Below are 13,692 nucleotides of genomic sequence, written 5' to 3' on the forward strand. Positions count from 1 at the left end.
ATTAAAATATGATTATGCCTTGATTTTTCATGATTTAATTAGGACAGGAAGGTCTGACTTTGCTTAAACAAAAGTCTTTTCTCTTAACAGAAATAATGTCCAGTATAGAATATAAAGTCATGCTGCAGTGGAGACAGAATGAAGATTGTGTCTGACTCCATCATGAGCTTGGAGGACTGCATCCATACATCTCTGCAATGACTCAAATCACTGATTAATAAAGTCATCTGGAATGGCAGAGAAAGCGTTCCTGCAGGACTCCCAGAGTTTAAGATCCTTTGGATTCATCTTCAATGCCTCCATCATCTTACCCCAGACATGCTCAATAATGTTCATATCTGGTGACTGGGCAGGCCGCTCCTGGAGCACCTTGACCTTCTTTGCTTTCAGGAGTTTTGATGTGGAGGCTGAAGTATGAGAAGGAGCGCTATCCTGCTGGAGAATTTGCCCTCTCCTGTGGTTTGTAATGTAATGGGCAGCACAAATGTCTTGATACCTCAGGCTGTTGATGTTGCCATCCACTCTGCAGATCTCTCACACGCCCCCATACTGAATGTAACCCCAAACCAATGTTTCTCCTTCACCAAACTTGACTGATTTCTATAAGAATCTTGGGTCCATCCGCGTTCAAGTAGGACTTAACTATAGTTAAGTTATTATTTGTTTCTCTTACAACTGGAACTGGCGACAAGACTTTTGTCAGGTAGTGTACATTATACAATATAATATGCATTATAAACATAATTACGTCTATATGAAGTCCCCATAAAGATATATACACAGGTGTATGTGTGTGTATGTGTGTGAGAGTGAGAGAATAAAAGCTCAGGCTTGTGCAACTTTTGCGGTTCATGATGTTTTTCAAGTATGACAGTCTTAGAAACATAATACTGATATAGCAACCGTAATTGCCTTCAGCTCATTCATGTCAGTACATTACTGCAATAGTATTAAATAAGCTCATCATCATTCTGAGAAAAAAAAGTCTACTTTATAGCATTCAGCACAGCATTAAAAAGTAAATAAATAGGTATATGTGTACATGTATGTGCAAGTAATACAATAAACATTCACAGGCCACTTTATTAGGTACACTAGTCAACTGCTAGTACAGGTAAATATGACGCAGATGTTAGTTAGTTTAGTAGGACATGAGGAAATTAGACATGCACAGTAGACTTGGGTAAAGTCTAGATTGGATACTCAGCTGGCCGGAAGTGCGATATGCACATTAATATAGCAGCATTTTATTATGACACTGTATAACAATAATTAATATTTTTACAGTACTGTGACGGTTGGGTTTAGGGTTGGGGGTGGGGGTAGGTGTTTAAAAATACAATTTATTGGTTAATTTAATAGATAGCATAAATAATACTCGGCACAACTACTGTTTTTACAGTACTGTTGGGTTTAGGGTTGGGGTAGGGATACCATACATTAATAAAATACAATAAATGGGAAATTTAATAAATAATATAAATAATTCTTGTTAACTTCCAAAACCGATCTAGCAACAACCCCTGAACTGGCCCAGATATGTTGGTGTGCCACGACTGCAGTGAATTAGATAATCCCATGTAGCATTTCACTTTATGGCCAAAATTTTTCTTGCAGATCCTTGATTGGTAGAATTTTTTCTTACTCAAAAATAATTTAAATGTATTTTAAACGTGGGTCAAAATAACTTACGTGGCCCACGTATACATTTTTAAAATCTGGGCCAAATTTGGGCCAATCTGGGCCAGAATTCTTTGCTATTTGGGAATAACCACAGTGAAACTACAAATAGGCACTGAAAATGCAATACAAGATGAACATGTAATGTAAAAAATAAATGGAAAACCAAAGACCAAACCATATAGGTGTAACAAGGTTGATTAAAACACTCTTGAAGATTCAATAAAAAAGGCGATCATCAGTTTGATTTGTTCAAGTGCATGAATTGGACCAATTCTGGCGTCCATACAAAGACCAAACATGGACCATATCTGAGCCAAGTTTCAGCTAGGTTAATAACAATATGTTGGTGTGTCACGACTGCAATAAATCTGATTAACCCATGAAGCATTTTATTTTATGACCACATTTTTTCTCGAAGCGACCTGATTGGTAGATTTATTTTCCATTATGCAAAAATAATTTAAATGTATTTTAAAAGTGGGTCAAGATAGGCCAAACTTACCTGGCCCACATATACATTGTTTTTAACATCTGGGCCAACTACTACATTTGCCAAGTCTTGTGTGCCGCCTTAAAAATGGTGCCACCTCTGCCAAACCCACATGCTGTATGCCAGTGCCATACAAATGCCTGCTGTGCCAGCTTAGGGCTAGAATTCTTTGCTACACAAGAATAACTGCAGTGAAACTACAAATACCTACATAGCAAATGTTTTCTGGTCCAGCTCTGAGCCACACAATAACTTTTCCCTCGGCCCAAGTATCGCAAAGAATGATGATCCTGCAACACAATCTCACGGCAATTCGTAACTTTTTCATTTAGTGGCTAATTCGTATGAATTCGTGCGATCTAATTCGTACAATTTAGTACGATTTGCTTATCCCTCAATGACGGTTGGGGTTAGGGGTGGGGTCAGGTGCCACGCCTCCTTTTTAAAATCGTACCATTTCATACGACTGAACTCGTACGAATTCGTACGAATTAGCCACTAAACTGGCAAAACGTAAAATACTTACGTTTTCTCGTGAGATCAGGCTGGATCCTGAGGTGGCCCACAACTGGATTAAAGACAAGGGCCACACATGTGCCATAACCGGCCCGAATCTCAGCCAATTTATCACCCTTAGCTGGCCCTGAACTGGGCCATTCATTCATTCATTTTCTTGTCAGCTCTGTCCCTTTATTAATCCGGGGTCGCCACAGCGGAATGAACCGCCAACTTATTCAGCAAGTTTTTTACACAGCGGATGCCCTTCCAGCCGCAACCCATCTTTGGAAAACATCCATACACACATTCACACACACACTCATACACTACGGACAATTTAGCCAACCCAATTCACCTGTACCACATGTCCTTGGACTGTGGGGGAAACCGGAGCACCCGGAGGAAACCCACGTGAATGCAGAGAGAACATGCACACTCCACACAGAAACGCCAACTGAACCGAGGCTCGAACCAGCGACCCAGTGACCTTCTTGCTGTGAGGCGACAGCACTACCTACTTCGCCACTGCTTCGCCTGAACTGGGCCAAAACAAGTTTATTATCTATACAGATTCTCAGCTATAAGCTAACCATATCAACACCACCCTTTAACCAGAAACCCCAAAAACTGAGCCATAACCCAGCCTATTATTAGGTGAACAATCGCTACACTGATACTTACCATCCACAACTGGTCCAAATGTAGTTTGCCGTCATGCATGCAGTGCCATCATTGCCATGCATGGCCCGCATTTGGCTCACATTATGCATGCCAGTGCCGGAAACACGCCAGTAGTGCCATAATGAGGCCACATTTGGGCCAAGGCATTTTTCGTTTTATGTGGGTGGGCACTGAAAATGTAGTACAAGACGAATAAATAAATGAAAAACTGTGTGTTTAAGTGCATAGTGTGTAGGATATCATAGCGCCTTGAGGCATTCAGATGTAATACACAATATTTATGAGTGTTTTCAGTTGTAAATCGGTCTGATTTGACCCGAACATGACAGGAAGGTTAATCAGTTTTTAAGTTCATTTATTTTTGCCTGTAAAAAAGTTGCAAACAGTGAGGAACATTGCCAGGTAAATAAAAAAAAATCTAAATAAAATCCCGATGGCCGTGCTGTTAAACAATAAGACCATTTTCTCAACAACAAACTCAATCGACTCAGATGACTTCAGGTTTACTTGACGAGCTGTCAAAACCATCAGAAAACACGGTCACATGAAGAACGACGCCAGCATTCCCCTGCCAAAAGCCTGTGTGTGTTGCTCCCGGTTGCTATAAACATTTAGGCGATTTGCATTGACTACGCGATACTGTAATATTTCCTTCGAGATGTTATCTGCCCAGGTTTGGCTCGCCGCCACATTTTCTGCGATCTGATGAGTCTTCGGTCTTGACAAGGTGAGTGTGGAGCCTGGAGGCCCACGGTGCATTGCTGTTCACTGAGGCAGAAATGGAGGCAGCGAGCCAAAGGCAAGCGCAAGATTTCATAAGCACTTAACTCTGATGAAACCGAAGAATATGGGCTGAGATGACAGATTGAAAAAAAAAGAGTGTCAGGGTTTATGTCACTCCGAATGTGTTTGTCTTTGTGGGTGGGTGTGTTTCTGAAACTCAAGCAATGTATGCGAGCTCTTCATCAAATGTTGCACAAAGAGAGCATTCTATCTGTGCTGTCTCTAATGGACAATTAGTAAACAGAGAGCGTGAGAGGAAAGGTTGCACTGAGGACAACTGATGTTTCTGAGGGAAAATTAGCTTGTCTTGGAGATTCAAGTCAAACTGAAAGAATTTTTACAATAATTTGATATCGGTTTGATTAACTTAAACTATTTTATATAAATAGGAAATAGCTCAAATTAACTGTGTTAATTGTTCAAAAATAGAAGTTGAAGTCAGAATTACTCGTCCCGCTTTGAATTGTTTTTTCTTTTTTTAAATATTTCCCAAATGATGGTTAACAGAGCAAGGACATTTTCACAGTATGTAATATTTTTTCTCCTGGGGAAAGTCTTATTTGTTTTATTTCGGCTAGAATAAAAGCAGTTTTTAATTTTTTAAAACCCATTTTAAGGTCAAAATTATTAGCCCTTTAAGCTAATTTTTTCCCCCGATAATCTACAGAACAAATCATCGTCATACAATAACTTGCCCAATTACCCTTACATGCCTAGTTAACCTAATTAACATTAATTACATTATATTAAAGACACAGCAATAGCATCAGATGCAGCATATTTTACAGTTGTTTAAGCGGCCTTCAGTTGCATGTATGATTTTTTTGGATTTATTTATTGGATTTTCCACCTTTTTTGTATTACAGTAGGCAACATTTGAAGTGGTTTAAAAAAGCTTTTCAAAATTGTCCCGGGACAAGAACGGATGTTGTTCAATAGCTTTGGGACAACTTTGATGAAAGGTTTTGATCCACTTTAAATGTTGACTATTGTATACTTTACTGTATTATACTTACACAATTATTTACACAATTTTACAATCTGTAAGGTAAGTCCTGTTTTTTCTTTTCAGCTTAGTCCCTTTATTAATCAGGCATCGCCACAGTGGAGTGTTTTACGCAGCAATGCCCTTATAGCTGCAACCCATCACTGAGAAACATCCATACACACCCATTCACAATCATACACTTGGACAAATTAGTCTACCCAACTCACCTGTACTGCATGTTTTTAAACTTGTGGGGGAAACCGGAGCACCCGGAGGAAACCCACGCCAACAAGCAAACTCCACACAGAAACACCAACTGACCCAGCCGGGACTCAAACCTGTGACTTTCTTGCTGTAAAGCAACCCACTGCGCCACTGTGCTGCCCTTTTATTCCTAATATCCTTTATTAATATTTTATAAGATTTTAGTTGTGACTTGTTTTACTTGAAGGGATTTTAAAGAAATGTGAAATCTATACTGTTGAAATATTAATAAAAGATCAGTTTGACTAAACATGATCCGACTTAAAATGCATTATTCCAAAAAATATTATTTAATAAAATTATTTTATTATTAGGCCATATAATATTTTCATTTCATAAAAAAAACATTTGGCTTCATAATTTATATATATATATATATATATATATATATATATATATATATATATATATATATACACACACACACACACACACACATACATATATATATATATATATATATATATATATATATATATATATATATATATATATATATATATATATATATATATATATATATATATATATATATATATATATATATATACATACACACCAACACGCACACACGCCGGCCACTTTATAAGGTACACCTGTCCAACTGCTCATAACATACATTTCTAATCAGCCAATCACATGGCAGCAACTCAATGCATTTAGGCTTGTAGACATGGCCAAGACAATCTGCTGCAGTTCAAACCGAGCATCAGAATGGGGAAGAAAGGGAATTTAAGTGACTTTGATTGTGGCATGTTTGTTGGTGCCCGACGGGCTGGTCTGAGTATTTCAGAAACTGCTGATCTACTGGGATTTTCAAGCATAACCATCTCTAGGGTTTACAGAGAATGGTTCGAAAAATATTCAGTAAATATATACGTGTGTGTGTGTGTGAGTGTGTGTGTGTGTGTGTGTGTGTGTGTGCAGATTTTTATTTTTGAACAACGGTCTGAGGTAAGTGATGTTGAAATACTCCACTTAGCTTTCATTAGCTGCAGCATCATTTGGACACTTACCATTTGGCAGTTCATCTACAATCTCTTCACAGACGCATTAGTGCGCTTCCAAGTTTATCTTTCCTCCAGTGTGGGTGGTAATGATTTGATTTGCGCCGTGCAGCCACAAAAGATGTTTCCTTATTAGACTTAAGAGTAAAAAAGAAACTGTCCACCCGCTGAGCAATAATGATGACTGAGAGCAGGACTGTTCATCTCTTAATCAGCAGATAATGAACTAAAACCAATTTTCTCAAGCATTTATACATTTGTGAAAGCTACGTCTTGTGTAAGATGTTGAATTGACTCTAATGTTTAACTACATCAGGCTATGTTTGAGTTCCCATCATTGTATTGTTGTTCCTATTGACTTATCTCACAAATGCTGTCTCGGCTCGTCTGCGCACCAAGACAATTGTGCAAATACAGTATGTCACAACTTTGAATTTCCAAACAATGACTGCAGTAAAGAAATAAAAAATTAAAATGGTAAATGGGAAGCTGAGCAGCGAGTGAGTCATTAAGACTTGCAAGTTTGACGTGAATGAATCACTCGCAGTTTAACACAAAGGCTAATTGTTCTCCAATGGCCTCGGAGGCAGTTTATGTTAATTCTGAGCGCACCGTCAGGACACGCTTCATTTTAGTCCTCTTAAAAACAATGACATATAGAAGTCAAAACACAGAGGCCTCACACTAAATCCTTACATTTATCAATGAGTGACAGAATCTCAGAGAGAGGGAATGAATGATTTCTGCCAGGCTGGAAATCACCTTTAGCCTCCAAAAGAATGTCAATGTGTGCATACCTGCATACACTCCCATTCCCAGATACACACACACATACACACACACACACACACACACACACACACACACACACACACACACACACACACACACACACACACACACACACACACACACACACACACACACACACACACACTTTACAGTTTACATAAAAAAAACTTAGTTTACCTAAAATTTATAGCATTTTTATTTCTTCATTTTTCTTTCTTTCTTTCTTTCTTTTTTTTTTTTTTTTTTTTTTTACAAAAGTGGCATCCCCAATAGGAGGTCTTTGGAGAATTGTTCCAAGGTAGCAAAGACTTCCGGCCCATATTTGGCATGAATCTGTCACAGCAGGCATTCATCCAGAACTGGCATACAGAATGTGGGCCAAACATGGGTTTCACAGAAGTAGCATCATCTTTCAGGCGGCACAAGACTAGGGCCAGATGTCAAATGTAGGATTTGTCCCACATGTTAAAAATGTATATGTGGGCCACATAGATTTGGCCTATTTTGACCCACTTTAAAATACAATTAAATTATTTTTGAGTAAAGGACAAAATTCTGCCAACTGGGTCGTTTTAAGGAAAGTGTGGCCATAAAGCGAAGTCAAATTTATTGCAGTCGTGACACACCAACAATTCTGGCCCAGTTCAGGCCCAGTTATGGGTAATTAACTTGGCTGAGACTTGGCCCAGATATGGTCCATGTTTGGCTCTTGTATGGAAGCCAGAATTGGTATAATCATGTACCGTAATTCACTGCGACATGTGGGCCAAGCAAAAGCTTAAAGATAAATTTTGCCATGTGGGTTCCTATATAGCAAAATTTCTTTGGCCCAGCTCTGGCCCACACAATCAGCTTTTGCTTGGCCCACATGCCGCAATGAATTACAGTACATGACAGGACCAAGTCTGGCGTCCAGACAAGGGCCAAACGTGGACCGTAACTGTCAAGTTTCACTCAAGTTAATAACCCATAACTGGGCCTGAACTGGGCCAGATATGTTGGTGTGTCTCGATGAAATTGATAAACCCATAAAGCATTCCACTTTAGGTGTGTTTTTTTCTCGAAGCGACCTAATTGGTCGAATTATTTTCTTTATTAATACAAATTTCTTTGATAATTTAAATGTATTTTCAAGGGTTCACACTTAGCTGATGATTGATTATAAACCTTGTTTGGCAAGCTGTCCCGGGAGTGGCCCTGAGCTCATAAGATCCTCGAGCCTGGGGCTCCCTCCCATTTGCAAGGCGAGAGTGGAGTTAGAGCTCAGGTAGATCTCGAGAACTCCCCTGCTGTATCTAATGAACAGATAGCGATTGCTCTTAAGAGATAACTACTAGGAGCATGTCTAGGATGCCAATTTGGATTAGTCAATTAACTTAAGTGGCATGTTTTGGGACGGTGGGAGGAAACTGGCGAAACCGGGAGCCCACATGAGCACGGGGAGAACGTGTAAACTCCACACAGAAATGTCAACTGGCTTGGTAAGGACTAGAACCAGTGACGTTCTTGCAGTGAGGCAACAGTGCTAACCACTGGGCCACCGTGCCACCCATCTAGAAAACGAGGAGGAGCAGGGTGGAAGGGGGGATTCTTCAAAGCGAAGATGGTTATGATATGGAGCTTAGGGTATTTATAGTGGCTTAGGAATCGTCTGATTGGTGAATCTAAATTGGATAATGTGGAACCAGCCGCAAACAATCATAAGCACGTGATCCTCTCGAAATTAGTTTATAAATAAACTTCACTTAAATGTGGGTCAAGTAAGGCCAAAAATATGTGGCCCACAAATAAATTTTTAACATCTGGACCAAATACTACATTTGACAACTGGCCTATGTCTTGTGTGCCACCTTAACGACCACTTAAAGTGCCACTTCTGCCAAACCCGGGCCACAATTGGCCCACATGCTGTATTGCCAATACCTGGGTTGCTTCAGTCAGGTTTTGCTAAATTTAGGTTGCAAATTTGTCCCCCGAAATTGGTTAAGTTTGGACACACTTAAGTTAATAATGGAAAAAAGCCATTTGTTACAGTGTTTACCATATTTTAAAGTCATTGTGAAGGCACTTTTTTGCTGCAATAACGATCCGCACAAAGGTGTCGACGGTAGACATAATATGGGATTATTCAGTGACCTTGAATTTTCAAAGCACAGTTCATCATTTTCGATAGCAGTGGAAAAAAGACTTTAAATTAAAATGTCATTGTGCTTGCTTTCTGAGCAATGGGGTAAGAATACAAGTTGTTTCATGAATCTCCATTCACTATTCTCAGTGTATTTACAGTGAACGTTGACACAAACATATAAACGGTTGCAAAAATGCCCATTGTTATGGGAAAAAAGGAAATGTGTGAATGAAAACAAGCTTTTCTGAGGAACCTGAGGGATTTTGAGGCCTGTTCAGCTGGTTTTTACAATTGCTGATTAGTTTTTGTATATTTTTTGTTGTCTTTTTTGCTTTTATAATGGATTGTGCTACTTTATAGCCTACTGTTTGGATTATTGTGGGTAGAGCACAGTGCTGCAAAGTAACAAATCTGCGTTGCTGTAATTGAGTAGGTAGAATTTTGGCAATTTGTATTTTCTTGAGTCCTTTTTAAATCTGTACTATTTTTTACTTAAGTACAATTTAAGCAAAGTATTCTACTCCACTACTCCACTATAGTTCGTAAGTGAATACACATAATTGGAATTTAACCTGCATTTCTGTAGCCAAAAGTAGTATACTAAAGGTTGTTGATAAAATGGATACAGCTGCGGCCGGAAGTTAACGAGAAGCATTAATAACATTTATAAAATTATGCATATATGTGTTTTATTTACGTTATTTTCTTTACATCTACCCCACCCCTAAACCCAACTATCACAGTAATGTAAAACAGTAATTATAGCCTACCTAGTATTATTATTTATTGAATTATCTATTACATTTTATCCTATTTATCTATTTAATTATCCTAACCCTAACCCTAACCTAACCCTAACCCTAACCCTATTTTATTAACGTCTACCCTGCCCTAAACCTACCCCTTAATTGTTGTGCAGTGTCACAAAGATTATACAATATTGACGTGAGTATACGCAGCTGTATCCCATCTAGATTTACCCAATAGAATCGCTGATATGTGAAGCGGGAAAATCCGTTGCCTCAGCAGCTTTGAACTGAAGAGCTCTGACTGAACTTATCTTTAAACAAACACGAACGACCACACGGTGAACCAGCGCAGACTGAACGTATGAAGAACATTGTAGTGTTAACGCAAAATTTATACTATTATACATGTCCATGCTGAAATATCTGACATTTTGCTCATTTTCCATCAAGGTTTTGCTGTCCGATAGCGACTTTGACACACCTGTTGTCACTCAATACCAATTACAGTCTGAACGTCGTTGCGGAACGCAGGATTTCAGGTATTGACCATAATTTAAATATAATTATTACTTTTTTTAAGTCAACACTTTATTGTAATGAAAGCACAGGCATGTAATTGCAGAAAACTAGATGAAAACTTTCCTTTTCTCAATCACTTCTCACCTTATCATATCTTAAAAGTACCCATTGGATGAATATGTATAGCTATTATTCATAATATTTATTACATTTCTCATTAAACATGTATTTTATAATGTCTACTCTAAACCTATAACCCTATCAGTAATGGAAAATATTAAGTGTTGTTGTACAATAACAAACATTATGCTATATTGACAGAAATATATGCATCTGTATCCCATCCCATATTTACCCAATAAAAGCCCTGATATCTAAAGTTGGAAAATCTTTAATACTTAATAATAATTAATGTTTTTTTAAATAACGATTTATTGTACTAAAGCACAGACATGTAATTGCAGAAAACTGGATGAAAAAATGTTTCCTCATCTCACTTTTTATCTCATCTTATATATCCTAAAAGTACTGGATAAATATGAATGTTATGATTTCCTAATATTTATTAAATTACCCATTAAATTAGTATTTTTGTATATCTAATCTAAACCTAACCCTCACAGCAAATATCACAAAATTATGCTATATTGATGTAAATATATGCATTTGTATCCCATCCCATCCTTACCCAATAAAAGCCCTGATATCTGAAAACTTTAATACTTAATAATAATTGTAATACTTTTTTTAAATCAACATTTTATTGTAAAGAAAGCACAGGCATGTAATTGCAAAAAACTAAAAACTTTCCTCTTCTCACTCACTTAATAGTATTATTCATAATATTTATTAAATTACTTAATAAATTTGTATTGTATTATGTTTACCCCTACCCTAAACCTCACAGTAATGAAAAATAATAATTATTGTTGTACAATGTCACAAAAATAATGCTATATTCATGTGAATATACACAGCTGTATCCCTTCTAGATTAACCCAGTAAAATCCCTGATATCTGAAGTGGGAATAACTTTAATACTTAATAATGATTTTAGTACTTTTTTAAATCAACACTGTATTGTAAAAAAAAAACAAAAAAAAACAACCAAGATATTTAGTTTTATGTAACGAATCAGTTAAGCATATTTTCTACATAAGCATATTTTCTATTGGCCCGATCGGGCAAGGGGTTCAGATTTTTACTTGCCCTGCCAAAATTTTCACTGACCTCACCAAAAAAAAAAAAAATTGTAAAAAAATTTTTTAAAAATTGTGTCAAAGGCCAAACATAACACATACACTTTTTATTCCGAAAAACTGATTTAAATTCTTTGAAAATTACAATTGTGATGTTGCACAATTTTCCAAAGATCCTAAAAAATAATGTTTGGGGCTCTAGAATTTATATCTTTTTATATATATATATATATATATATATATATATATATATATATATATATTATAAATGATTTTTTATATGTATCCGCAACAGTCACAGCTCAGGATTCGATTATTTATTAAAGATATTAATAGATTACGTATTGTAAAAATTGTATAAATTATTTATACAATGGCGACCATGGTATTTTATATTTGATTGTTCGGTTCCTATATTTGAATACTGTTACACTGTTTATATCTGCTTTGTGGTATTTGTTTATGGTTGTTATTTATCCTATTGTATGCAGACACTCTGCATAAGAAGAGTCTTAATCACCCAAGTTGATCTAAATGACAGAAATCTTCCTAAATAGAGTTATTCAAATCATCTAGCGTAATTATATTCACATCGCAATCTGTATCCCACCAAAAGAAAACATCACAATGTTAGATTTTTAACACAAATCATATTACATTTAGGGGAATTTCCATAACAGCCTTTTTTAATGAATTCTTCAACAAACTTATATGGAAGCAGGAAGTTGTTCAAGTTTGAGAGCAAGTTACCAGTACCAGTAGTAGATGTCGTTGATGTAGATGTTGTAGTAGCAGTGATTGCGGTAGTAGTAGTAGTAGTAGTAGTAGACGTTGTATTAGTTGTAGCAGACGCTGTAGTATCAGTAGTGGTAGTCATTGTTGTGGTAGTATCAGCAGTAGTAGACATTATAGTAGTAATAGTTGTGGTTGTGATTGTAGTAGCAGCAATAGTAGTTAATAATTATATAGTAATATAAGTAACTTTCTGCAGTAGTAGTAGTTAGGGTAGTACTTGTGATTTATTATCATTGTCATTTATTATTACTGTTGTCCTTTCTTTCTTTTTACTGTCATTATTTCTATTATACATTACTAAGCATAGTTGTTACTCCCTAACTCTGACTGGTTTCTTTTGTATCTGTTTTACTTATATCTGCGAGACTAGATTCATTTATTGGCTAACATTGTTCCCAATGTATGTAATCTGACCTTCCACCAAGTTACCTTTACATGGACACACACACACACACACACACACACACACACACACACACACACACACACACACACACACACACACACACACACCTAACAGTACCTGACTATATTGTTTTTTTGTTTTTTTTTGTTTTTTTGTTTTTGTTTTTTATTGTTGTTTTGTCATGGTTTTTTGTTGATGTTTTTTGTATTTGTATGATCCCAATTTATGTACCTTTTTGCATATTCTAATAAAAAAAAAAGACTAAAAAAGTTTGAGAGCAAGTTAAGCATGAATACAATTTTTTTATGTTAATAAACTATCTCTTTATAAAATCTAACATCAATTCAAGAGTGCACGAGGAGGTTAAAAGCACTTGACTTTTACTCTTTAACATGACTGAAAAATCATAACACATGGCAATTAATTGGATCGATGGAGGGATGAATCACTTTTGCTTTGTCCTCAGGCAAAACATGATCTAATTCTGCTCTTATCAGTTATGGAGAATTTCCAAACTGCTTTACTCCGAAACGCTGTTGACTGCGTTCATTTCATCTGAACAGCAGACCTCACACACCTTCAGGATAAAGAGGGGGGGGGCTCATGACAAGCTCTCGTTTCTCTGCGGTTGTTCGATTGAGGTCTACGTTACAAATTCTTCATTTTATTGAGGTGATAAATCTATCAACTGTCCTACACTATGATTTTTT

General features: G+C 36.7%; 1 long non-coding RNA gene across 14 annotated transcripts in view; it reads left to right on the forward strand.

Moving 5' to 3' along the window:
* Positions 1-10,282: 10,282 nt before the first annotated feature.
* The window catches only part of LOC137488231 (uncharacterized), a 235,286-nt gene continuing 231,876 nt past the window's right edge, over positions 10,283-13,692 (forward strand). For 8 of the 14 annotated variants that reach the window (XR_015515394.1, XR_015515392.1, XR_015515383.1 and 5 more), the window contains exons 1-2: positions 10,309-10,422; positions 10,514-10,602. This is a non-coding gene — a long non-coding RNA (uncharacterized LOC137488231). Of the gene's footprint in view, positions 10,437-10,513; positions 10,603-13,692 lie in introns of all 14 variants that reach the window. The other 6 variants (XR_015515389.1, XR_015515391.1, XR_015515387.1 and 3 more) reach the window with 2 other exon arrangements.

This window comes from Danio rerio, chromosome 18 (genome assembly GCF_052040795.2).
Source record: "Danio rerio strain M-AB ecotype USA chromosome 18, GRCz13ab, whole genome shotgun sequence".
In the NCBI taxonomy this organism is placed as follows: Eukaryota; Metazoa; Chordata; class Actinopteri; order Cypriniformes; family Danionidae; genus Danio; species Danio rerio.